We start from the raw sequence: 23,814 nt of genomic DNA, 5'->3' as shown, positions 1-23,814 counted from the left end.
CAGAGCTATCCTGCCTCATCCCCCCGCGGCACAGAGCTGATCTTTAACCATGAAAAACCCCTATCCAGTGATGCAATGCAAACCCCCCAGTGATGGAGAGCGCCCAGCAGCCCTGGGTTACTTTTCCTGCTGTAATTACATGCAGCCTGTGATGTGCAGGGACAGCAGCCAGCCAGCCAGAGGAGCTGCCTCTGCACAGACCCTCCTGCAGTGCACCACCCCTGCATTGCCCCTGGTCTCCTGCCCACCCTCAGCAGCAGGCATGGCACTGGCACTGCTGGTTGCCTTTGCTTCCCAGGTCATGCATCTCCCTGCCTGCTGCCACCTCTCAGCCTGGCCCCAGCAGAAAGGGGACCTGTGCCCTGGCACTGCCACCTCAGGATCCTTTCCCTGGGGGCTCTGTGGACAGAGGGAGCCTGTGGAGGGGCCAGGGCTGAGACCCTTCTCCCATTCATCTACTCCACCCCTAAGGATGAATGAAGGGGCACCTGCCCCTTTCTCTCCTTGCCTGTGTGTTTCCAGGTGCATGCCCAGGAGTCTTGGGACTTGGCAGCTGGGTCATTTCCAGCACCCACAAAGCCCCCTGCTTGTGCTCTCTCCCTCCAAAAGTACATATATAACAGCCGAGAGAGGGAAAGAAAAGGAGAGACGCCGGCTTTGCCTCCATGCTCCCATCCAGAGCAGTCTCCTAATGAGAAGAATATGGCTGCTAGTTAGCAGAGGGGTGTGTCCTGTAGGCTAAAATGAGATAGTTACACTGCACTGATTGAAGGTTGAGGTTAGAGGGCAGCACAATTATGTTCAGGAGATTCAAGGGCTCTGTTTGATGCGGCAGTTCTAAGCTCCCAGCCAGTGTCAGTAGTTTAGCTCAGGGTTTCTTTTTTTTTTTTTTTTTTTTTTTTTTTGGTGGGCTAAAGACAGGAAGGATAAAAACTATGGGAATGAGTTGTTACTATTATTATAAAGTGGTGTGAATTTTCTTTTTTTTTTAAACCACCAGTTCACCCCCATTTTGCTTAACTGTTTCCTGATCATTATTTTTTAAGCTGCTTGGAGGGAAGAAGAGAGCATCCCCTTCCCCCCTGGAGAGCAGCTCTGAATTTTCTCCCAGACAGGGAAGGTGATTTTTTTGTGTCCGCTTCTGCTCAGTTCACCACAACGAGTAGATCAGGAAAGCAATTAGCAGTTCAAATTATGCCAAGGCCAAATTCTTTGTCTCAAAATCATGGGTTAAGAGTTGCAAAAAGAACCTTAATTGTCTGGTGCTGAACTAGACGTTTTTTTCCTGAAAGCACTTCCAGTGCTTAGGGCTGTTTGTGTGGGGAGTTTCTTGTGTTTCAAAAGCCATGCAGTCTTCTCCCAGAGCCTGCAGGAGTGTCCAAGCACCAGTGGCCTCCCCAACCTCTCTGCCATCAGCCAGATAGCTGCCTTGCAGGCAGCCGTGCATCCATCCCAAGACGATCCTGGTTGCTGTCACCCTTCTCCACTGCCCTCTCTTCTAACCTCTCTGTACCTCTCTGGTCGCTGCCCTCACTGCAGTGAGGTGAGGACCAAAGGGACTGCTTGCCTGCAACAGCAGCACATTGTAGCCCTGTGCTGCCCATGCAAGGAGGCTGTTTCTTCCTTAGCAGCAGCACCCAGTCCTGCTGGGCTGAACACGGCGTGCTGTCCTGCCCATGTCATCCACTGCACCCCTAAGGATGAAGGAAGGGGTGCCTGCCCCTTTCTCACTGTGCCTGCTCCCCAGGGCCTGTTGTGTCCCAAGCCCAAACGTTGCGTTTCCTTTTGATCTGAGTGACAGCCTGCTTTATCTACTCTAATGGTTCTCAGTTTTAAATGTTAATTCCTCCCTGAAGAAAATGTCTTTTCAGGATGAGTTGCCCGTCAGCAGGGACACGGAGGGTGTGCTGGCATCCCTGGCCCCTGTGCCAGGCGTTAACCCAGTGGGCAAGAACCTGGTAGGTGCAGAGGGCTGTGATGCCCAGGGAGCACCTCAGCCCCTGCCATCACTGTGGCTGGGCTGTCCTGGGGATGGGAGATCCAGCCGGGACGGATGCATCCCCAGCGTCACAGCTTGTCCCCGTGCAGTCCATTTGGCACAGCGCCACACGCCACTGCCACAGCCCCCCGTCATCCCGGCTGCAATTAGGGGTTGATGGATTGTCCCTGGGCCAGGGTCTCAGTGCAGCCCCCCAATGGGGCCGTGGCACACGAGGAGGCGGGCAGGGGCCCGCTGGGCTGCCGCCGTCCAACAACAATTTCTAATCTTGATTGGAGAGGAGGGCGGTGGGCTGGGGGGGGAAGAATCAGAGATAAATGTTAGCTCATTTCTTAAGTAATTAGTTACCTCCTCATCCCCATGTTGTAATTGTGAACAAGCTGTAATGTTTAATTAGTGTGTAAATGAAACCCCAATTTCATAATGGCTGCAGTGACAGCGCTAAGTGAGACAGGCACAGAAGGGGCCGCATTGTTTCAGCAGGAGATGAAGCTGTCGCCCAGCAAGCCAAGCGTCTCTGGGAGAAAATGGAAATGATAAACGAAGTGAGGCTAATTAGCAAAATCCTACAGGCCCCACTGATGGTTCTCATCAAGGGGAGGTAATGAAGCGGGCGGGCCAGGCTGAGGGGGGATTAATTGGAGCTGATTGCTGCACATACAGGCACTGTGGAGCAGCAGATGCAGGGATGCAAACTTTCCTGCTTTTCTTCTCTTGCCTTTCCCCAGGACCTGACTGTGGGTAGAGCCTGTAGGGAGCAGGGAACACCCCTAGGAGCTGGTTCTGGAGCAGGCAGGACACAGGTGGAGGTGGTTGTTCCCTTTCTGCAGATGTCTAAGCAGAGGCACGTGGGCACCCCACCCCACAGAAAGCATGGTATGAAGGCTCTGAAACATCCAAGAGCTGCTGCAGGGCTGGTTTATAGCCCAAGAAGGGCTATAGCGCTTCGTTAGCTCCTTTCAAGTCCCTCCTCCAGTGCTGACTGTATTTTGAGCGCAGACATTTGGAGACTAAATAAAGAACCTCTCTGTGCTGGGGAAGGGGTGAGTCCTCCCTGCTTCCCCTCTGGGTGGGGGTCTCTGCAGACCCAATACCTGTGGCAGCACGGTGTGGTGGCCAAGCCAGAGCTCACTGTGGTGGGGGAACCTGGGGCATCATGGAGTTGAACTTTATCCTTTCAAGCTGTGTGAGAAATGCCCTTTCTGCAGCTGTTGGCACACAACCACAACCCCGATCACACTGCATTACTTACTGACATTTCAGGGAGTGCATGGAGCCCCGCTGCCAGTGGGCTCGGCCCCAAATGTCCCATCCCTGCTGCACATGGGTCCAGCTGCCTGCGGGCCAGGCTGCCCCCCAGCCTGCTCTTTACCTGTTTCCAACTCAGTATCAGAAGCGAGCAAAAGCCTTGCCAAGCAGAAGGGAGGACAGCGATACCTATCTGTCTGGGCTTGCATCTGTCTGGCTGTCCAAGCAGGTTGTTCCTGGCTGCACGTGGAACTGTGAGACCGTGAGCAGGTCTTTTCAGTGTCTCAGCCTCCTTTTCTGTGAAAAAACGAGAGGGTGAGCTGTCTGCTTGGCAAATGCCCATCCCTAGGATGTCCCGTGCCTGCCCAGAGTCACTACATCTCTTCCTCATGGCATCTCCAAGCCCTCTGCTGCCTCTCCTGCTGAGTAATGAGAGATTTCCCTGGGCCTCCAAGGGCTCTAAAGAGGGGCTGAGCAATATTATTTATTCAGTTGTTTACAGAAGCGTTTGATCGGGAATAGTTCTTCACTGCCAGCCTGTTGTGTATTATTCATTGCAATAATCTCTGCAGATTGTGATAAACTGTAACTGCGTCGGGGCAGCGCGTAGCTGGGCTGTACTGCCACTGCTGCCTGCTCCAGCCTCTAAAATATCGGCAGCTGCAATCATAAATCTCAATTTACAAGTGGGACTATTGCACGGGGAGTTATAGTTATACTAATGATTACTTCTCTGTCTTATTTTTCATGTTGCAACAGAGTAATAAATTTTTAAGAACAGCCTGGGCAAAGCGTCATTGAAGGCTGTGCGTCCTCTCGCCACGCTGCCGGCAGAGAGGGGCATTCCTGGTCTCCTGAGGTCGGCTCACTGGCAGGGCACCTGCCCCACCTCTCAAGGAGGTGACTTGAAGAGGGGGCTTTGTGTCCCCATGTTGGGAAAGGTGCCATAGAAACTGCCTGCAAGCGCAGTGGGGCAGTGGGCTGGAGCTTGACCTCGGGGTCAGCTCTGACTCTTCTGTACCAGAGAGGAAAGCTCAGCTCCCTCCATTGGTTTCCTTGCTGGGAATGAGGACTGAGCCCTGTCTCTGTCACTAACCTAATCTTTCTCAGTCAGGCTCAGATCATCCTGGGGTTGATGGGGCCAAGGGATGGGAATCTGATGACCAAGAGTGGAGCTGGTATTTGAAGGGTGTATCTTGACCTTGTAGCTCACCATCCTCTCAGAACTGAGTCTTTCCCAGATATGGAGAGGTGGACGATGCCTTTCTGCAGACAGTGTGCCCACAACATGGAAATGGGGTGATGGCTTTGATGGTCCCACCTGAAGGAAAGCCCCCCATCCTGGAGGACAGCAAGGGTCAGCAGGAAAGACCCTGGGCTAGAGGAACCCAGACCTTGCTCCCATCCCCATTTCAGAGCAGTGACTCAGGAGCACCCAGTGGCATCCCTCCTGGAGGAGTCTGCATGGGGGTACCCCCCACAGACAAGTCTCATGCCCAGAAGGTAGCAGTGGGACATGGGGTTCAGTGAGCATTTCCCAAGTGTTTATCACAGCTCCGAGGTCTGTGATGTGAGGCCTCTGATGGATGCCTCCATTCACAGACTTGACATTATGATGTACAGGGAGCCTAGAGACATATAGATTTTCAAAGTGGCCACTTTGAGCATAATTATAAATATCCAGCCTCTTTACATAGCAAATTGCTGCTAGGAAAAGAAGAACCCCAGGAGGGCTGAAATTCTGGTATCCAGACTTTCTTGAGAAAGAAGCCTTGATGCAGGTTGCCCACCCATTTTGGGGTGCCAGGAAGGCGTGGGCTTTTCCCATCCTGAACTCCCCTGGCAGCTCCTCCCCCATTTCTCGTGGTGCTGGCAGTGACTCTCTGCAAGGGACATCTCCAAGGCACTGTCTTGGACCCTCGCTTCCCCTGCTTGTCTGCACCAGCACACTGTAATCTGATTTAACTGCTTCCAAGGGGCTGGCTCCCCTTCCAGATCATGGCACAGAGTATCAGGGGCATAAGGGAGCTGGGAGCAGGTGCTCCTGGTTTCTGTGCCTGATCCATGGCCCCGGAGACACAGGGAAGGAGAGATCTTCCCCTAGGTCGTGGCCAGCTCATCTCCTTCCACTTTCCTTTGAAGCATCCCAACCCACACAGGGTTGGGGCTCAGCGCAGAGGGACCAGTTTTCAGGTGGACAGAAGATAATCCCTACAGTGGGATGGGTGTTCAATGAAAACCCAGCAGCTGAGATCTGGGCACAGTCAGGAACACTCTCATATGCCCTGCTTGGATCCACAGGCTTCTAGGAAGAAGGCACCTGTCCTGGAGGAAATCATCTGGAAGTCCCCTTATCATGCTTTTCTCTTGTCATTTGGATGGTATCAGAGCATCACCACTTCCATTTCCATGCTGGAGCTGGGATGAGCACGCCCTGGGAAAGGTGTCTGCAGGCAGTGGTGTGTCCATCCCTGTGCATGAGGGTCCAGGCTCAAACAGGCATCAGTCATTGCCTTCCCCACCCTGGGACTGGGGCATGCTGGAATATTGCAGGAAAAATGAAGAGAATGTTTGAGGATTTGTGTTCTGTTTGCAAGCAGGGTCTGGAGGAGAGAAGGTCAAAGAAGAAAATTGGAGCTGAATTTAAATCAATGGCAGGTAGAGATTAGAGCTGTGCCCCAATTAACTGCAGCGAGCTGAGGGGAGGCTGGGGGAGGGCTCTAGCTCTCCAGTTTAGGACCTCCTGGAAGACCCCAGTTCTGCTCCATGGAGATGTGAATTCCCCAGACAAACAGAATCTATGGCCAGGAGCTTGGATGAGACTTTGTGACAAGGACTTGCTGGTGAGCAAGGGCTGGAGTAAGCCAGAGTCTGTGGATGGGGTAGCAGGAGACCCTAGGTGGTTTGGTGTTGGATTGAATCCCACTCCCTCCTTCCTTCTCTGCACATCTTGCCAAGCTCAGTCTGCCTCTCTCTCCACATCCTAGCTCTTTGTCCTTGCTTCCTTCTCCCAGTCCCTTCCCCCATGTCTCAGGTATCGTCCCAGCTGCCCCCACTACCAGCCCCACTAACTCACCATCACTGTTTCCTCCCGCTTGCCTGCCCCTGACTCCAGCTCTTGTTGGTGCAAGCGTTTCAATAACACAGTTTCCTCCCTCGCACTTCCTGGGGAAGTCATCGAGCACCCGGAGAGCTGGGTCCCACTTCCCACGCAGGTGTCTGGAGTGGGTGCCAGGAGGGCTGCAGCAGCTGGGAACAGGGGGCCAGAACTGGGATGGGTGTCAACGCACGTGCAGCTGACTAGGGCTGCAGGCAGGGCTGGCTTTGCCCAGAGTTGGCTTGATTCTGAGGGGAAATCCAAAACATTCCCTGGCCCCAGAATCACCTTCCCAACAGACTACAAGGCTTTGTTCCAAAACATCTGGGCACACACAAAAAAACCTTGCAACTGCAAGTAACTGAAATTTAACGGAAATAGCAACATATTTGTCATTCTTGTTGATGGCAATGTATTAATGATTCAGGCTGGAATTTCCTGGGAAGAAAATTCAGTGTGAGCATGGAGTATCTCAGCTGAATCACTAAACTTTGGGGAAAATCAGGGTAGGTTGTGTCAGAGCAAGGGGAAGACACTAGTCCCTCTTTGTTTCCAACACAAATACCCCCGTGTGCTCCTGAGGCTGAGGCAACCTGGAACCTGGCTCCCATGTCTCCAGGCCCACAGGGATTGTGCTTTGCTCTCTCCAGCAACCCTGTGCACTGCAGCATGTTGCACATCACCCAAGGAACATTAATTAACATTGCTGGAAGATCTTAGGAAAGGTGCAATTTGAATGATCTGGCACCACAGTCATTCAGATGCTGAGTTAATTCAATCCCTGCACACAGTGCTCCTACAGATTGTTGGCTTTAAACAAACAGCGGTGACAGATTTGTTGCTGCGGAAATGTGGTCATTAAGTCGGGAGCGTGTGTTTGACCTGAAAGCGATTGAGTGATGGATGCAAGTCATTTTAAAGCTGCAGCAGCCAAAAGGATGCTCCTTTTGGAGAGCAATCTTGCATCTAAGGAGTGTAAATAATTTAAACAAACAAGTAAAGTAAGGTGAAAGCACTGCTGTATTATGGCACTAAATGCAAAGCGGGGCAGTGCTGTGAGCTCTGTGGCAGAGGAGAGCTCCTTTGCACAGTGATGGTGTAAAGAGGTGCAAAGTACCAACTTTGGGGCTGTCTCTGGGGATAAATGATACCAACTGAGCTCTCATCACTTGACAGTCACCTGTGGGAGCTGTGCACCTGCTGCTCTCTGAGTGTGGACGGTGCAAGCAACGGGAACGGGGACCAAAGTGGATCAGTGGAGGTCACCCTGCTGTCCTGGCAGAGCAGAACTCAGGTGTCCTGCAGTGTGGGACTCTGCCACTCCAACTGCTCTTCTCATCAAGCTGAAGTAGCCCAATACTCCCTTGGCTTCCAGACACCCAGGTCAGGCTCATCTTGTCCAACAGGGATGATTTGGTGAACCAGGAGCTTGGGATGCTGTTGGGCTGCTGCTCAGTGCCAGCCTTGCCCTGAGCCATACTCTCACTGCTGTTGAAGATCCTCTCACCAATGAGTGTGAGCAGGGAGGGAGCATTAGAGCTGCACCGATCACGTCACATGGGTCTGTGCATTCCCGCTGGATTTGGCATCCTGGTAATGAGGCCAGTAGTTACTGTGCATTGCAAGCAGCCATTGCTTAAGCCTCAATATCTCGGCCATTTAATTTAATGGGTTTTTTTAAATACCAGAAGCAATTAAGTTCACATTGTGAGCTAATCGCCTACAAAATTTCATTTCAAAGATGCTCAGACTGTTTGTGAGGGAATTGCTGGAAAGAGACCCAAATACGCCACCATGTCTGTCTGTTTGTCCTTCTCTGCCTTCCCTCTTTCCCAACCAGAGTCAGGCAGACTTCTCAAAAGGAAACAGTCACGTTCTTAGTTCCCTGCTTTTCTGGCAGGTTTTTCCACGGTGCGAATTTTAGATGTGTAAATTAAATACCAGTGATTGGTGATGTTTACAGTGCTTAGCTGGTACCACAGGAGTGGAAAACAGGGATTTAAGGTCTGGCTGATGGGCAAGAGCCAGATTGCTGTTGCTGGAGAATGGGTGAGCACACAGCGGTGTACCCAGGCTAGGAGGAGAAGGTGGGAGCTCTGCCCATAAGCTTGTGTTACCACTGCCTGGAGGCTGTGTGTCTGTTCTGCTGTACGTGGGGGTGTAAGTGGTGCCCAAGCACAAACACCCAAACCTTGCACAAACAAACCCTTTCGCTTTGGAAAAATGTCCTGGGTGAGCTTGTTTGCAGTGTGTCCCCCATATCCCATGGTGGCTCACCCCATGTGCCTGCCTCCCCCATCCTCCTCCTGCCTCAGCAGCCCCAGCCCACAGCATCCATCCTTGGCAGTGCCTGCAGGGGCCAGCCTGCCTGTGGGCTGCACGGCTTTATCAGATCAGAGAAGAGCCCGAGGTCTTTACCAGAGATTACTTGTTCTCCTAAACAGCCGTGTTACTGAATATGGAATAATCCCCCTCAACAGCCAGCTGGGGGTTTTGTTTCCTTCACTGTGGCTATCATGTTAACACTCTCTCCTTAAAGCACCTTTCCTGGCTGAGTCATCCACGTGCTGCCCGTCACCCCACCGGCACGATGGGCTGGAGCACACACTCCACACCACTCTCTGCCAAGCTGCCTGCCCTCAGTGCGTTTGGCTGAGCCATGCGTGGCTGCTGTCCTGTTTTGGCTGCAGCGTTGCCTTCTCCAGCCCCCCATTGCCGTCCTGCCTGGCCGGTTTCCCCGTCCGGCAGTGGGGAGGTGATTTATGGAGTCCTGTGCGCACCCAGTGAGTCCAGCTCTCTGCATTTCAGGGAGATCCATCGCACAGGGAGGGGAGGTCACTGCGTTGCAGGTTTGCTAACCTTGCCCGCTTATTAAAAATGGTAAAAGCCTCCCTCAGGACTCGTGAAGTATAGATCCAAAGAGCTCCATATGCTGTTCCCCTTAATGAGATGTCTGCCTGAAGAGCAATAGCAAAACACACCATCCAGTGCAGGGTCCCTATAGCTAGATGGCCTGGCTGTAAACAGAGCCGTCCGTCTTAATGGGCTATCGTGTAAAAACTTCTCCCAGTCAATAAATCAAAGGGGCTCCGTTTATATCATGTGCTGCCTTCGCTATTAGGCTCCTTCTGGATGGCATATTCTGATACAGAGCTCCCAGGGACCGCCAGGCGAGGCCAGAGGCTCTAATGGGCATTTAATTTAGACTTTCCCTTGCTGATACCTGTGCGGAGCTCAGCAGCTGGGACTCAGCAGGGATTCCCCTGTGGTTCAGGATGGCCCTGCTGTGCAGAAAAGGGCACCCATGGATCGGGACATGGCTGGTATTGCCTCCCCTGCCTTGCTGGGTAGGAGCCTCTGGTGTGCAGGGGACCAGACCCTCCCTGGGAATGGGTGTGTGGGGCTGGTGAGCACCTCTGCTCTTTCGGGAGCAGCAGCCACAGCCTGGTAGGGTTATTTATTTTTCATTCCCTCCCTTGTGCTGCTCAGATGCCACCGGAGGGAAGTTCCGCTCCAGCCACCATCCCAGGCAGAGATATTAGTCCTCATTACTAATTAAAGGAAGCAGGAGTAATTGACGGATGGTGGATGGCGGGGGAGCCGGTGTGATGAACGGCGCCTGTCCCTGTGCCGGGAACGCATGCTGAGCGCTACCTGTTAGCTACAAATAAACAAACCTGATAAATAATAAATAGTTTGAGAAGAGTGGGCAAGCATTATTTAAATTAATAGGGATTAGAGGGAGAGGTCTGAAAGAGCATTCCTCCGGATGAGCTATCCCTGGACGGACAGGGACTCATTTGTTGCAGGCTGAAGTAAACAAGGAGAAGGGAAGGATTCATCACAGCAGAACCTTGCAGCACTTCTCAGGCTTCTTGCAGCGCTTCTTGGTGACGGCACAGCCGTACTTTTCCTGCCACCCCTTCACCAGGGCTCCCTCGTCCCTGCTGCCTCACTGGTATCACCGCTGTCACACCTCTGGTGCCCGGGTGGTCCACTGGGTGATGTGATGGAGCCAGGGTGCTGCAGAGGAGCAGTGGGGAGCAGATGCTCAGCTCCTGCTGGCGAGGTCCCATGCCACGACAGGGCACCCTGCAAGTTTTCCCAGCCAGCCTGATAGCCACCTGCAGTCTTACTTGCACCCAGGCTGCGCTGTCAGCCACGGTTTGGTCCCAGGCAGCAAATCCAGCTGCTCAGGGGGGTCTCTCCTCACATCCTGAGATTTGGATACCCCCCCTGCCTGCTCAGGGCAGGAGGCTGGGGCTGGCAGAGGGAGGAGGGACGCTGGGGAAGTGGGGGAGAGGGGAGGGCGGACTCTCTGTTCGCTATCACATCTGCTCCATCTTATCGCCACGGTAATTTGATGATAAAAAATAATCCGAGGCTGGAAAGGAAACATGTGTAGTGGAGTAAAGATTGAATGTAGGTGGATTGTGCCCTGGGGCAGCAGCTGGGAGATAGAAGGAAATGTCCTTCTGTTTGACATACTGCCGAGACACAGCCCCGCGCCCCCGCCTCGCTGAGCCCTGCCCGGGGCACGGGGAGCCCGCTGGCCCGTGGGCCACGTGGCGGGCAGGAGGGTGCCTGTTGCAGCCCTCCGACACCTCGTGCCCCTCCTGCCCCCCCCAGCACCCCATGGGGTGCTGCCCCCCACCCTCCTGCCCCACAGCTCGCTCACAGCACGCTTCTGATTTTTTTTTTTCCCCCCTTTGGTTATGCTTCACAACTCATTTTATCAGCTGTCAGTAGCCAAATGTCTTTTTTAAGGAGTGGGTTATAGCCACTAATGTACTGAATGCTATTGCACTGGCTGCAGTTAGTGTTCCACGGCTAAATTACTATAATTAATGTTCCACTAGAACTGTTTGTAACAGGCGGCTGCGAGAGCCCCGGGTCTGGGCTTTCACAGCCACTGAATTATCTCTCCTCCTCGGAGAAAGCACCTCTCACAAGGGGAGGGACGAGGTCAGCACTGGGACAGGCAGGCACTAGGCGAGTCAGACTCCAGCAGACGGGGGACCCGGGAGCTGTTCCCGGGGCACAGACTCCCTGTGTCCCTCCGTCTCAGCTGCTTTGCCCCGTGGCAGCGGCTGGGTGTGCGCTGGGCGGTGGTGGTGCTCCGTCTGGGATGTGTCACGGCACTGCAGCATCACCAGGGCTTCTTCGCTCATTGCCCTCTGCGATTGCGTTATGAAGATGGAACATCGTCCTAGAGAAAAGCTCCCCAAAACTCGCTAAGGGTGGTCGGCAGAGATGTTTCCCTGTGCCAGGCATGAGACCCCAGCCCACAGCATGGCCCAGAGTCCACAGACAAAATAATCCCTGCCCTTCCTTCTCCCCCGTTGCCTCCCAGTGAAGCCGGAGGTGCAGGGGAAAAAAAACGTGCTCCGCGGGCACACACACCCCTTGTTTCGCTAAATGCATTGTTCAATACCTGCAACAAACAGATTAGCTGGGGCTTTATCAGGGACAAGAGAAGGGAGAGCAGTGTGATAATGGTTTTCAGCAAATCCTCGGGCTGTCACAGATTAGAGCCGTGGCAGGAGCATTATCAGCCCTTTCCTCCTCTCCCCATCGCCTCCCCCTTTGTCTCTTCTCACCATCGGATTTCTCCAGCCAATCTATCCCTGCGAGAGCCGGGCAGATACAAGAAGAAGTCAGTTTCCATCTGATCTGCGATTGGTTTTTCCCGGCAGCCGATCTGTGTCGCAGCATTGATCCATGGGCCCCCCAGCGCTTGTCACCTTGCGTGTCAGGAGAGGAGGGTGGCGGAGGGGAGGGGGGCTGGGGTGGGGACGCTTTAAACTTGCCGCGTGCCGCTGATCTGCAGGCAGGAGTGTGGCCGTGCCGCCCTGCCAGGCAGGAGGGGTGCGAGCCACCTGCCCCCATCAGAGGAGTTTAAATGGCTGTGACCTGCTTATTAAAGGAGAGGAATGGCTTTGAAGGGCCAGCAGGAGGAGGGGACCAAGCCCCAGTCCCCGGGGCAGGTGGCTGGGAGCTGCCTGGCCCTTGCTGTCCCACCAAGGGACAGCTCGGTGAGACTGGCAGCAGGGTGCTGGGAGCCTGCCAGGCACCCTCCTCTCTCAGAGGGGTCACCAACTGCACCCATATCCCCATTTCTGCTCTCTGGCTGTCTGTGCCACACTGCAGTGTGGCCAGCTATGAGTGAGGACCCCTGTCTTGGCTGTGCAGCTTGCCCAAGCCTGTGGGAGAGGAGCTGTCGGGTGGGAGATATTGGGTTAACCCCACTGGGTAGGCAGCTTTCTCGGGAGACCTGAAGCTGCAGGAAGTTGTTTTTTCCTTATGGAGGTGGGAGGCAAGGCTGTCCTTCATCCTAATGACTACAGCTGAGGGCTGCCTGCGGGCAGGGGTGTGTTGAGACACCTGGAGTTGCTCAGGAGCCACTGCCCAATGGGCAGGGCAGTGGTGCTGTACCAGGCAGGGCCCAGCATCCTTGGGATCAAGCTGGAAAGTCCTGTGTGTGCCATCTGCCACCCCCCTGTACCCCTCTGCCAGGGTAGATCTTGGCAGCTCTGCCTCGTCTCACCTTCCCTGGCTCACCCGAGGGACGGTGTGCAGGTGGGTGGGAGGGCAAGAGGAGATATAACAAGTAATGGCCCCGAGTGTGGAAACAGTGTTAATAAAGTGTATTTCACTTTTAATTTTGGCATATAATGTAATGATCTTTTTTAAGGCCCTATCATATTATCTGCTTGACTAGATTATTGAGTCTTCATCATCTCCAGATAAATTTATGACCAGGATGATGCTTGGAATTTATTATCAGTCAATAGAGCTCAATACTGTAACAAGGCGTGTAATAAGATATACATATTTAATGATCCGGAGTAAAACAGCCCCGCTAATGGGCAGGATGAGACGGAGGCTGGAGCGTTAATTTCCATCCCCTGCCCCTTTCCACGGGAGCCTGCACCATTCAGATGGGAAGCAGCCCCAGGGTCCTGCGACACAGGCTGGGAGCAGGGACTGGCTCAGGGGGATACAGGGGAGCACAGCCCTCATGCCACTGCGGCTGGGAGCACGTGGCTGCTGCACGTACACACTGGTGGGAAGGCACATGTGCCGGCCCAGGCCTGCAGAGATGTGCAGATCTGTCTCACGCAGCACACGGGTCTCTGATGTGGCTTTGCAGGCCTGACTGACATCCTCGCCTGCACCACGCGTGGACCAGCATGCACCCACCCCGCGTGTGGCTCTCTTCAGCCTGGCTGGACAAGCCTGGCACAAAGCCACCACTCCAGCAGCTGCTGAGATAGCTGGAAAAGCCACACAGTGCTTTTCTTGTTCCTGAGGCAAGCCTGAAATCCTGCCTCTGGGATGGTGCAGGACTCTCTGGCTCGAGAAGGGGAGCCAAGCCGCAGAGCTGGGGCAGGTAGACGGTCTCTGGCCCCACCATGTGAGGATGCCTCTGGCCCAAAAAAGCCCGTGGTGAAGATGCAGTCTTACACGGCCCCAGAGAGTCCTCCACGCACCTCACCTGGCTGTGACCCTGACAGGAGAGGAGGCAGCACCAGGGCGGTCACACTGCAGAGGGGTAGCAGGTCTGCAGAAGTGCCCTGGCCCTGTGTGCAGCTGCCCGCAGACAAAGTTGTGTTGAACAGGGGCCTGTCTCCCTCGCCAGGTTATATTTTGAGCTGCCAGCGCTGATTTTTCCAGCCCTTTGGGATGTTATTAAATTAGTTTCCTAGGACTTTTAATAAGCACTTTTGATACCTTTGAAGCATGTGGCTTTGTGGGAAGATTACAGTCCCGCATCCATCTCGCTGGGAGAGAAACAATGGCAGCAGGGCTGGCGTTTGATCTCGTCTCCAGAAGGCGAGAGAGGGTTTGGGTTAGACAAAGAGGTGAGCTGCTGATTTGGAGCTAATGTTTAAAAATAGGTAGGTCTCCCTCCAAGATAGAGAGACCTGCCCTTCTCTGTGTAATCGCCTGCCTCTGCCTCGCCGGACTTGCAGAAACAGCTCGCTTTATTTGAAGGCTTCGAGTGCGGCGTCGCAGTTTGATTCTGGGTCCTTTTAAAGCAATAACTAGGCCATCTGACCAAGCTTTAAAGAGCAGGAGAACTTTCCATTAGGACTCACGATACACTCTCGGCAGCGCTGGAATTGCATTCTTGCCTTTTATTTCCTTTCTCTGACATCTCATGTCACTCAGGCAGGAGAAACTCAGCTTTATGAACTCTCTCTTTTCTCCCTTGAAATTTCTCCCTAATTAGGGTCCCAATCCCACTGGTGGGACTGAGTGTCAGGAACTGGATGTGGAGCAGAGCCAACAGCAGTGGTGGGGGGCAAACTGAATTACTCCCTGCAGCCTGGGGACCTCCTGGCTCCAGTGGCATCAGTCAGGGGCAGGGAGACAGCATGTCCCACATCTGTCCCCACAGCTCCCACACAGCAGAAACAGAGCCACCATCCCTGCCCTGCCAAACGTCTGCATGCCTGGTCCCAGTGCTGGCTCCGGCAGGGACCATTGGATGAGTTACAACACCATGAGCACCCGGCTCTGGCCAGGCATGCCTTCACTGCAGGGAGAAAAGGTGTCAGGGGAGCCGAATTCCCTTTATCTGTGGATAACTACTGCTGCCTTTAACAGCCTGGAATAAACTAGCCATAAATATCATGATCATAAGTGCTTAGATATGGCAACTTTACACTGAACAGAGGTTTTAACCTTCCCTGCGGAGGATATCCAGCTTTACATCACTGACTGTTTCCATCCAGCTGCACGGCCAAAGACAAGCTCTCGAGCTGCTCAGAGCGGCCGTACCAGCTGCCAGCCAGCTCTCAGCCCAGTCTAACCCTGGTCCTTACCTCAGTTTTGGGATAGGACCTCCTGCTCTCAGGGCCTGGTATGAGTCCTGCTGCTCTCTCCCCTTTGCTACCAGCCTCTCCTCCTCTAAGGGAGCACCAGCATTGGAACCTGTGGTTTACTGGGCTCCTGTGGGGACCCACCTTCTGTTCCATTTCCACCCACAAGGAGGACCTTGCCACCATCACCTTGTCCCTGTGCAAGGACAGGGGTCTCATACCAGCATGGGGGCAGTTTGCATCCTCCCTGCACCTCGCCAGTGCCCCGCTGTGACTTTATTTTGCACGGCGACTTTGAGGGGAACTGTAAAACACTCAGGGGACTTAAATAATACACGACAGTGTACGGTATAAATTACAGGAAGGCAGCAGTGGAGCGACATTGTATGCTGAATAAATTAAAGGCTGCGTGACTTACAGGCGAGATTGATCTGCTGAGCATTTTGTTTAGTGACGTGCTTGTCATAAGGGAGAGCTAATTAGAGGTGTGGAGGTGCGCGGCTCCGGCGCTGGGGAGTACGGAGCAAACTGGGCTCAGGAGTGTCGGTGGGGTCCCCACACTTCCAGGGTTTGCTCTTTCTGAGGCCGACCACATGCCAAGCCCCGTTAGCTGGGTGCTTGCTGCATCCCCAGGGCCATCCAGCACCGTCACAGCCCAGGGAAAGGACTGTGCTGCTGCAGGGAGCTGCCAGGGTATGGAGGTGGACTGTGGGACACAGATGGATGGCATCTCTGGGGTCTGTCCTGAGCAAGGGCTGGCATTGGGGCTGCCTCAATGGCAGGCTTAAGGGGAATGGAAGTATCCCAGCCTGAGTCCATTCCCAATGCTGCAGAGCTGTGCAGGAGCACATCCTTTGCTCCTGTGGCTGGTTGGAGCTGGTGCTGCCTCTCCCATTTTCGAGTCCAGCACTGCTCACAAGGTGACACAGGGATTTTGCTGACATTGGGTACCCAGGGCTGTCTGAGCAACACAGGGGCTGGTCTGGGGGCTGAATAGTACAAGAAGACAAATACAGGTTGGAAATTAGGTAAGGGTCTTGTGGTCATGGCAGGATAATGCAATGAATCACCAAGGGAGGAGGCAGCCTTCTTCAGGACGCAGTTTGGACTGGGTAATTTTAGGGAAGATGTGGGAATCAGGTGAGAGGCTCAGATGCAGCTGGATGACTTTAATGGCCAAACTTGGGGCTGAGTTTGGAGGCTTGCCCCGGTGGGCTCCTCCTGCTGGCAGCAGAGCAGGGATGGCTCCCGTGCAGAATCACCCCTGCCAGGAGGTCTGTCCCTCCCGCCTGCACAGCCCAGTGATGCCATGCAGGCTGTGCGAAGCTGTCGAGGTCATGGCAGAGGCTGTGCCACAGGACCGGTGGAGCAGGGACCTCCGTGGGCTGCTGCAAGGGTGCTGGTGGCTGGAGACCGTGCTCCGGAGCAGGCTGGCCATCGGGATGCGCTCCCCTCCGGCTCGGCGGTTGTCTGTCACTCGGTAGGATTATGAGTAGTGAGTGTAATGCATCGGCGTATGAATAGGGTTGTCTGGCTGATGGTGATGTATCGTTTTTCATTACTGCCTCTCAAGCCCTCCCTGCTCCACGTGTGGAAATTCTATTTATTCCCTAATTTGTAAAAATTCCCTCCTTATCTGATACCAATCAGGGAGGGGTAATTGGCTCTCCAGGGCTAGCGGCTGGGGTCCTGATGAAGAGATATGTGTGTCTGCTCCGGCTGTCCAGGCACCCTGCCCTGCTGCACCAGCGACATGGGCCACAATTAATAATGATTTGCAAATGGCAGACAAGCAATAACGCAGAAAGATGTCCAGCCAGCCTCCTGCCCGCCCCTTAATTTCCTTCTGTAATATAAATGGCACAGGAACGAAAATCCAGCGCTATAAATTCTGAAATTAGTTATTCACCGTAATAAATGGTTCCCTTTTTGGTGCACGGTCCTCCCTATCCTTCTCCCCTGACCCCCCCCACTCCCTCCTTCCCTCCCAGCCCCCTCGCCCGCTACCTACTTCATTTGAGTCCTAATATGCAAATACTGTAATTTAACGGGATGGTGAAGTTGATTTTCATGTTAACTTAATTACTTTGATTTATGAAGGACTGGGATGCAGACACGGCTCCATCTTTACCCACCTCCCACCCTTGCCCCTCTGCGGTCCCACTGACCCGCTGCCTCTCTTCCCTTTTCTTCCCTTGGCTCAGTCCTCTCTTCCTCTTCTTCCCAAGTTTAGTGTTTTATTATCTGCCTTTAAGTGGACATAAGTCCTCGCGACAATCGCATGATGCGGAGGACAAATTCCCCGTCCTGCCTTGTTTAATCGTGCCTGGATAATGGATGTATAATTGACTCATTTGAATGCTTTTGCCTACAGGAGTGCAGAGCATTAAATGTTTGATTGCCTTAATTTCCAAACAGATCATTATCCCCTTCTTACCCGCTCTTAATAAACACTTTATGAGGATTTTTTTTGTAAAGGAAAAAAAATCTCCACTCCTCGTACTTCTCTGAAGTGATAAACTCTAATTAAGTCTAATATTTAAAAATATGGTAATGGTGACTTGTTTGAATAAGTGGCCTGCATTTCCATAATTTCATTATTACGTAAAACACGCTAATTATTTGAAGTGTGCTTATTACTAAAAGAGAAATCTCCTTCTAATAAAGATGAAATTGGCTTTTTTCCCTGTATTGCCGTGCCCGCCGCTCCCCTTCTCTCCCAGCCGGTGCGCGGCCGTGGCCACAGCCGGGAGCGGGCGATGGCGGCACTCGCTTTGTTTGCTCAGGGGTGCCCGGCAGCCAGCCTGCAAGGATGCTGGGGGTGCAGGGACAGTGCAAGGGCTGAAGGACAAGCTGAGGCCTCTGAGCGTGCTGTGCCACCCTCGGCCCCAGCATCGTCGATGCCCTTCAGGCTCGTAGGCTCCAGGAGCTGTTGGGAATGTTGTAAGAGAGGTCAGCCCCTGCTGCCCATTCTTTCCAACAGGGATCGCCCAGATCTCAGGGTTCCCACACACAGTATCGCCTGTGCCAGGCCATCCAGCAGCCTGTGAGGCTGGAGGGTGTCTCAGCAGATGGGTGTCTTGCAGTGTAGAGTCCCCAGCCACTCTGCTCTGCCCTGGGAGGGGGCCAGCATGGTGGGTGCACGATGGGAAGAATGGCCCCGATGTGGAGGACAGGAGGAAGCGTCCTGTCACCCACAGGGTGACAGTGGCCAGCATGGGTGGGAGGAAGCAGGTGCCCAGTGCAGTACTCCTTTGCTGCACTTGTCACCTCCATACAAACCTGAGAACTGTCAGAGACAGGCCCTCCCTGCTTCAGTGTCCCTGCTGGGATACAGTGGATTTGGAGGTCTCATTGACCCCGGTGTGTAGGGTTGGGACAGGCATCCCATCCCCCCTGGGACACATACAGCAACAGGTTGATGGAGGGTGAGTGTGAATTGTGTCCAGCCCCCTTTCAGAGCCCATGCGGGCGCTCTGTGGTGGGGCAGGCAGGGAGGCACTGGGATGAAGTCAATATAAAACTAATTTTCTTTTCTTCATGAAGAAATGAGGTGTGTGGCAGTAACGTAATTGCAGATAATGAGGTAAGTTATTCTTAATATTCTGCACGTCGCTGTCAGCTCCACCTAATATACCTGCCGGCTGTGCGGGGCACGCAGAGCCCCTTGCCCCACGCGCAGGATTATGAGGCCATTAATTTGGGAGCAGCTCGGCAGGACCATCCCCAGTGTCCCTGTGGATCTCTGTGAGCTGGGAGCTCTGGGCTCTGACACATACTTGTCACCACTACGTCTGGCATCCTGGTGGGGATAGATTTAGATCAGACACAACTCCCTCCTGGCTCCAGTATGGGCAGGGTGAGGAGCTGCAAGAACCTGGCTCCGCATGCTGGGAAGACACTGTCACTTTCTTGCCCCTGATGGCTGTCCCCTGCTGGGGACATTCCCACTCATGGGGAGCAGCACATCCCACTGTGGGGACACGACACCCAGCACTCCCTTTCGTGATTGCTGGGGACAGCAGCAGCAGTGCTGGGCTGCGGGGGGTCCGTACGGCTCCTGCTGGTCACAAGGCCAGCTGCTGTCACCCGGGGTCGGCAGCGGGGAGGCAAAGGGCGGCGGCGGCCTGGCGGCCCTGTTTCCGCTTTGCAGGGAGCTGTTATTCAAAGGCAGCGGTGATATTATTCATTAACAGTAATCTGCCATTAGAACATTGACAAATGGCCCCTCGGCGCCTGAGCATCAGTTCTTGTACAGCCCATAAAGCATGGGGACAGTTTAAATATGGACCTGCTCAGCTTGGGCCGGGGGTGATCCGTCTTCCCGGCCACAGCACAGGTGCAGTGGGGCTGCCACCAAATGAGCCCATTTGGGGGGGCCCTGCAGTCCCCCGATCACCCTCGGCCCGCCGGGGCAGCTGCCGGGATGGAAAAGCTCCCTCCTTGCACCGTGAGCGTCTCGGCCCAGCGCACGGCGGCTGTGGCAGCGCTCGGTCCCCTGAGCCTCCGTGGTGGAGGTGTCTGGGTGGTTTGGTCCCGTGGGAGAGGTGGGAGAAATACCGGCAGGTTGCCATGCATGGGGGGGCAGCCCCTGCCCTTCCTCCCAGTGCCTGGAGTGGGTGTGGAGAGGATGCTCTCCCCAGAGTGATCATCACTGCTCCTGGCAGTTCAATCCCGCAGCACAGACTCTTGCTGAAGGAATCCTCGAGCTCATCCTGGGTTCACAGGAGTGCTGCTATGAAGTGGCTCGAGGGAGGGCACTCACCGGGCAAGCAGCCCAGCAGCACAGGCTGAGGTGTTTCTGCGTCTATCCTGGCAGAGGAATGTGATGGGAATGTCTGCCCCCTCCAAGGACAAGGGCAGCCAGCAATGCTGAACGGTGGCAAACTTCAGCCCTAACTAAAAGAGCATCCCACTGCCCCATGCACATGCACGTGCCGCTGTCCTTGTCTGTCACTGCAGCAAGAGCTTGACAAGCTGTGGAGAGGGCTGGAACATGGGTTTCGCAGCAGTGTGATATTGCAGAGGTTTAAAACCTGGTGGGCTAAGCCAGCCAGGACAGGAAGAGACTGAAGTGTCACGTCACCCCACGCTTCACTGGCAGCTGGGCCAAAGGAGGGTCCCAGAGGTAGCCAGGGACCCTGCCCAGCACCTCAGGGCAAACTCGGCCCCAGCTATCCTGGGACATGGGACGATGCTCGGAAGTGGCACAGCAAGGTGAGGGGCAGGGAGGCAGGGCAGAGTCACCACTCCGTTTGCAGGAGGCAGGATAACCCCCTGCTGACCCCTTTCACACACACCGCACAACACCCCTAAATCAATTGCATCTTATTATTACAATATCAATATACAATATTCCTACAATAACACCATTGATTTTCCACTCAGAGGCTGCACCTAAGTCTGTTTTAAAGAGGAGGGAGTTAATAGTGCCCTCATTAAAAATCTATAGATTACCCCCCACCCCAAAAAAAGAAAAAGCAGTTTATATTCATTAGGGCTATTGAATATAAAGTAATATGTTTGTGTAGGACATTGGAGTAATGTGATAATCCGTCCGCATATCAGGGAGAAATCCACTTAGCAACCCTGTCAGCTTGACAAGAAAAATGTGCCCATAAAGTCGGGATTACATTGAGGGAGCGAGTGGGAGGAGAGCGGGGACGCGTGTGCACGCGCGAGCCTCTGCAGCACCCGCAGAGCTGCGCCGGCCGGCAGCGTGGGACCGCCTTCACCCCAGCCCCCTGCTCAGCCTTGGGACACAGGGGGGCACCCCTGTGGCCCCTGGAGGTGTCTGGGACTGGGGCGTGCCACGTGTGCCAGGATGGGGATCAGGAGGGTGTTGTGCACCCTGCCAGCCTCTGCGGCCCCAGGCAGGGTCACCCCGTTGGGACAGGGCTGGTGGGTGCCAGTCTGGGTGCTGGGGCAACGTTGCCACAGCCACGTGTCCCTGGGGAGAGCTGGGCTGGGGAGAGTGGCCACAGGGTGGGCAGGGCTGCCTGTGCCCTCCCGCCTGCCTCGGACTCCACTCATCCCCCACCCGGTGGTCACCTTTGCAATGGATTAAGCACTGAAAAGCAGCAGAGCAATCCCGTTTGTGCTCTCTTAGGCTGTCAATTGCCATTTTTGTAATAGAAATTCCTTTCACAAGGTAACGACGGCCAGATTTAGAGGATTTCATATTGCTAATAATTCCCCAAACAGCCATCTGACTGTGTTGTTTTAAAAGCCGCTTAGTTTTTTGCTTTGGAGTTTATGAAAATCTCCCACTCTAATATCCCGAGAGCCAGCCTATAATTGTGTTATTAAATCAATCGGAGCGGATTACATTGTAAAATCAATAGATGGCTGTAATTGCATATTAGAAAGTTGTTCTGCTGTTGTTGATTTTTTTTTACATGGATAATTATAATAAGCGTGTTTACCTTAGCACTGATTTGGAAGGAGTCTCACTAAATGACTTATGAGGAGCTTGGCGCACCCGCTGCCAGGGGCCATGGCACGGTTTGGGATGGCGAGGACGGTGCTGCTGGCACAGCCGTGTGGCTGGCACTGACCCCACAGGGTCCCACTGGCACCCAGTGCCAGAGCACACTGGGGCTTCAGGGAGGCAGCTGATGGGGTTTAGGAAGCAGCCAGCAGTCCCAGAGGATTTCCCCAGGGACCAGCTCAGAAGTCCCAGGAGGTGCCGTGGGGTCTTGCTGCCAATCTGGCGGCTCCCCAGGTCTCTGTGCAGCTCCCCCTCCAGCAATATGGAGCAATAGTCAAGCCACAGTGGCCCACTCAGGGTGGTGCTGCAGGCAGGGAGGTGGGCAGTGGGATGTCTGGGCCCGTGCTTTCACATCCAAACTGCTCACTTGCCACACACCTCCCACAGCTCACAGGCCAGGATTTACTTTTCTGTTATGTTTAGGGGGCTACCAGGCGAGGGCTGGCTGGGTGGGACAGTTGTCCTCCCCCTGCCTCAGTTTCCCCAGCTTTTAAGCCACTGTTACCCTGTTAGGTCCCACTGGCAGCTGGCTCCAAGGGGTTCAGCTGTCTGGGGGGTGAGATGGATGGAGCAGAGAGTCCTAAGGACAGTGAGGGGCTCCCTTGTGCAGGAACAAGTGACAGCGGTGGGAGCTGGCGCTGTGGCTTGGCCGGGCAGGACACCTGTCACCTCCAGGGCCCTTCTGCAGCCATAGGTGCCACCTTGGGCAGTGGAGAGGACAAAGGCACAGAGACAGGCTCATCTCTGCCCCTGTGCCAGTCAGTGGGCTGGGGACACCCCTTCTTCACTGGGCTGTCCTCATGCCCAGCTCCTGTCCCCTGCCTGGCACACCAGCGAGGGAAAGGAGTGCTGAGAGGACACTTGGGAGGCACGTGGCTCTGATGGGCACATTACTTATTCCACTGCCAACCATCAGCCAGGACAGTCCCCGGCAGCTCAGGGCAGCCTCTTGGGGAGCTGTGCATGGGGAAAGCCCCTGCACCTCCAAGTGACACTGGGGGACAGGTGATGGCTCTGCCAGTATGTCACTGGGTGCAGCAGGGCAGGGCAGCACTGCTGGTCCATCAGGGAGTGTCCAGGAGGCCGGGCAGCCCTGTCCCTGCAGGCAGGCTCCTGGCAGCAGGGCAGAGCTGCCCGGCTGCGGGGGGCCCTCAATCCAGCACACGGCACTGTCAGCAGGCAGCCTGCTGTCTCCTAGACAGTGAAATATGGCCACAATTAGCCCGGATACAGTTCAATTATGATAAACAGCGTTTGCACCCTTTAAGCCGTGATTAAAAGGCCTCCTCCCGTTGATAGAGAGACCTAATTTCACATTATTATTGCTGTAGCTTGATTATAAAGCACTCCCTGGATTTACAGTTGGGAGATGGATGTGGAGGCTTCTTTATCATTTACACATCAGTAATGATGCAGCCTTTCCTCCACCACAACATCCATCCAGCAGTGGCGGGGAGAGGGGGGCCTTGCCTGTGCCCCCCTTGCTGGGGCACCCTCTCCCTGTGTCAGCCGGGCCCCGCTGCCACACGCAAGTGGGCAAAGTCACCCTTACGGTAACAGCTTGATAAATGGGCGGGCGGTAATGAAATGGAGACATCAAGGCGTGGGGCGAGGAAGAAAGAGTGGTAATCGGAACGAGTGGAGCTGTCCCGAAACGGAGGGGAGCGGGAAGAAGGATCGCCTCTGCGCCGTGTGCTGTCAAGGGAGAAATTACACATTTACTCTTGCTTTTTCTTAAGGAGACGGCCCTCATAGATCAAAACATGGATTTACAAGCCAATTTTCAACATGAAATATAGACACTAGGAATCAATTTAAGCCCGGCTTCTATTTTAGCAAACGGTGCCTGAGTTTAGTCCCAGGTAAATAACACCAGCCAGAGCCTTCCCCCTTCCTGCCTTGCTGCTTTGCCACGGCCTGACACTGGGAGTGCCTGTGGCTTGCTTGTCCCGACCACCTGCCACTTGTCACCCTGTGGTCGGTGGGCACGGGACAGCACCAAGGGCTGGCTCTGGTGGGAACGGGGATGACTCTGACCTCCAGGTCCTGGACATGGATCCATCTCAGGATGGGTTGTATGGGGATGCAGGTGGCCAGTGCCGGTGAGCTGGAGACTTTGCAATCACCCCACATCACTTGCAAGGTCCTTGGG

The 23,814-nt window shown here is 54.3% G+C and overlaps 1 protein-coding gene across 2 annotated transcripts in view; it reads left to right on the top strand.

Moving 5' to 3' along the window:
- Positions 1-23,814, top strand: part of ERI3 (ERI1 exoribonuclease family member 3) — a 129,642-nt gene that overhangs the window by 104,145 nt on the left and 1,683 nt on the right. The gene's annotated exons all lie outside the window — the stretch shown is intronic.

This window comes from Manacus candei, unplaced genomic scaffold (assembly GCF_025592945.1).
Source record: "Manacus candei isolate 608988 ecotype Guabito, Panama unplaced genomic scaffold, ASM2559294v1 h1tg000005l, whole genome shotgun sequence".
In the NCBI taxonomy this organism is placed as follows: Eukaryota; Metazoa; Chordata; class Aves; order Passeriformes; family Pipridae; genus Manacus; species Manacus candei.
This window is presented reverse-complemented; position numbering and strand designations above follow the sequence as displayed.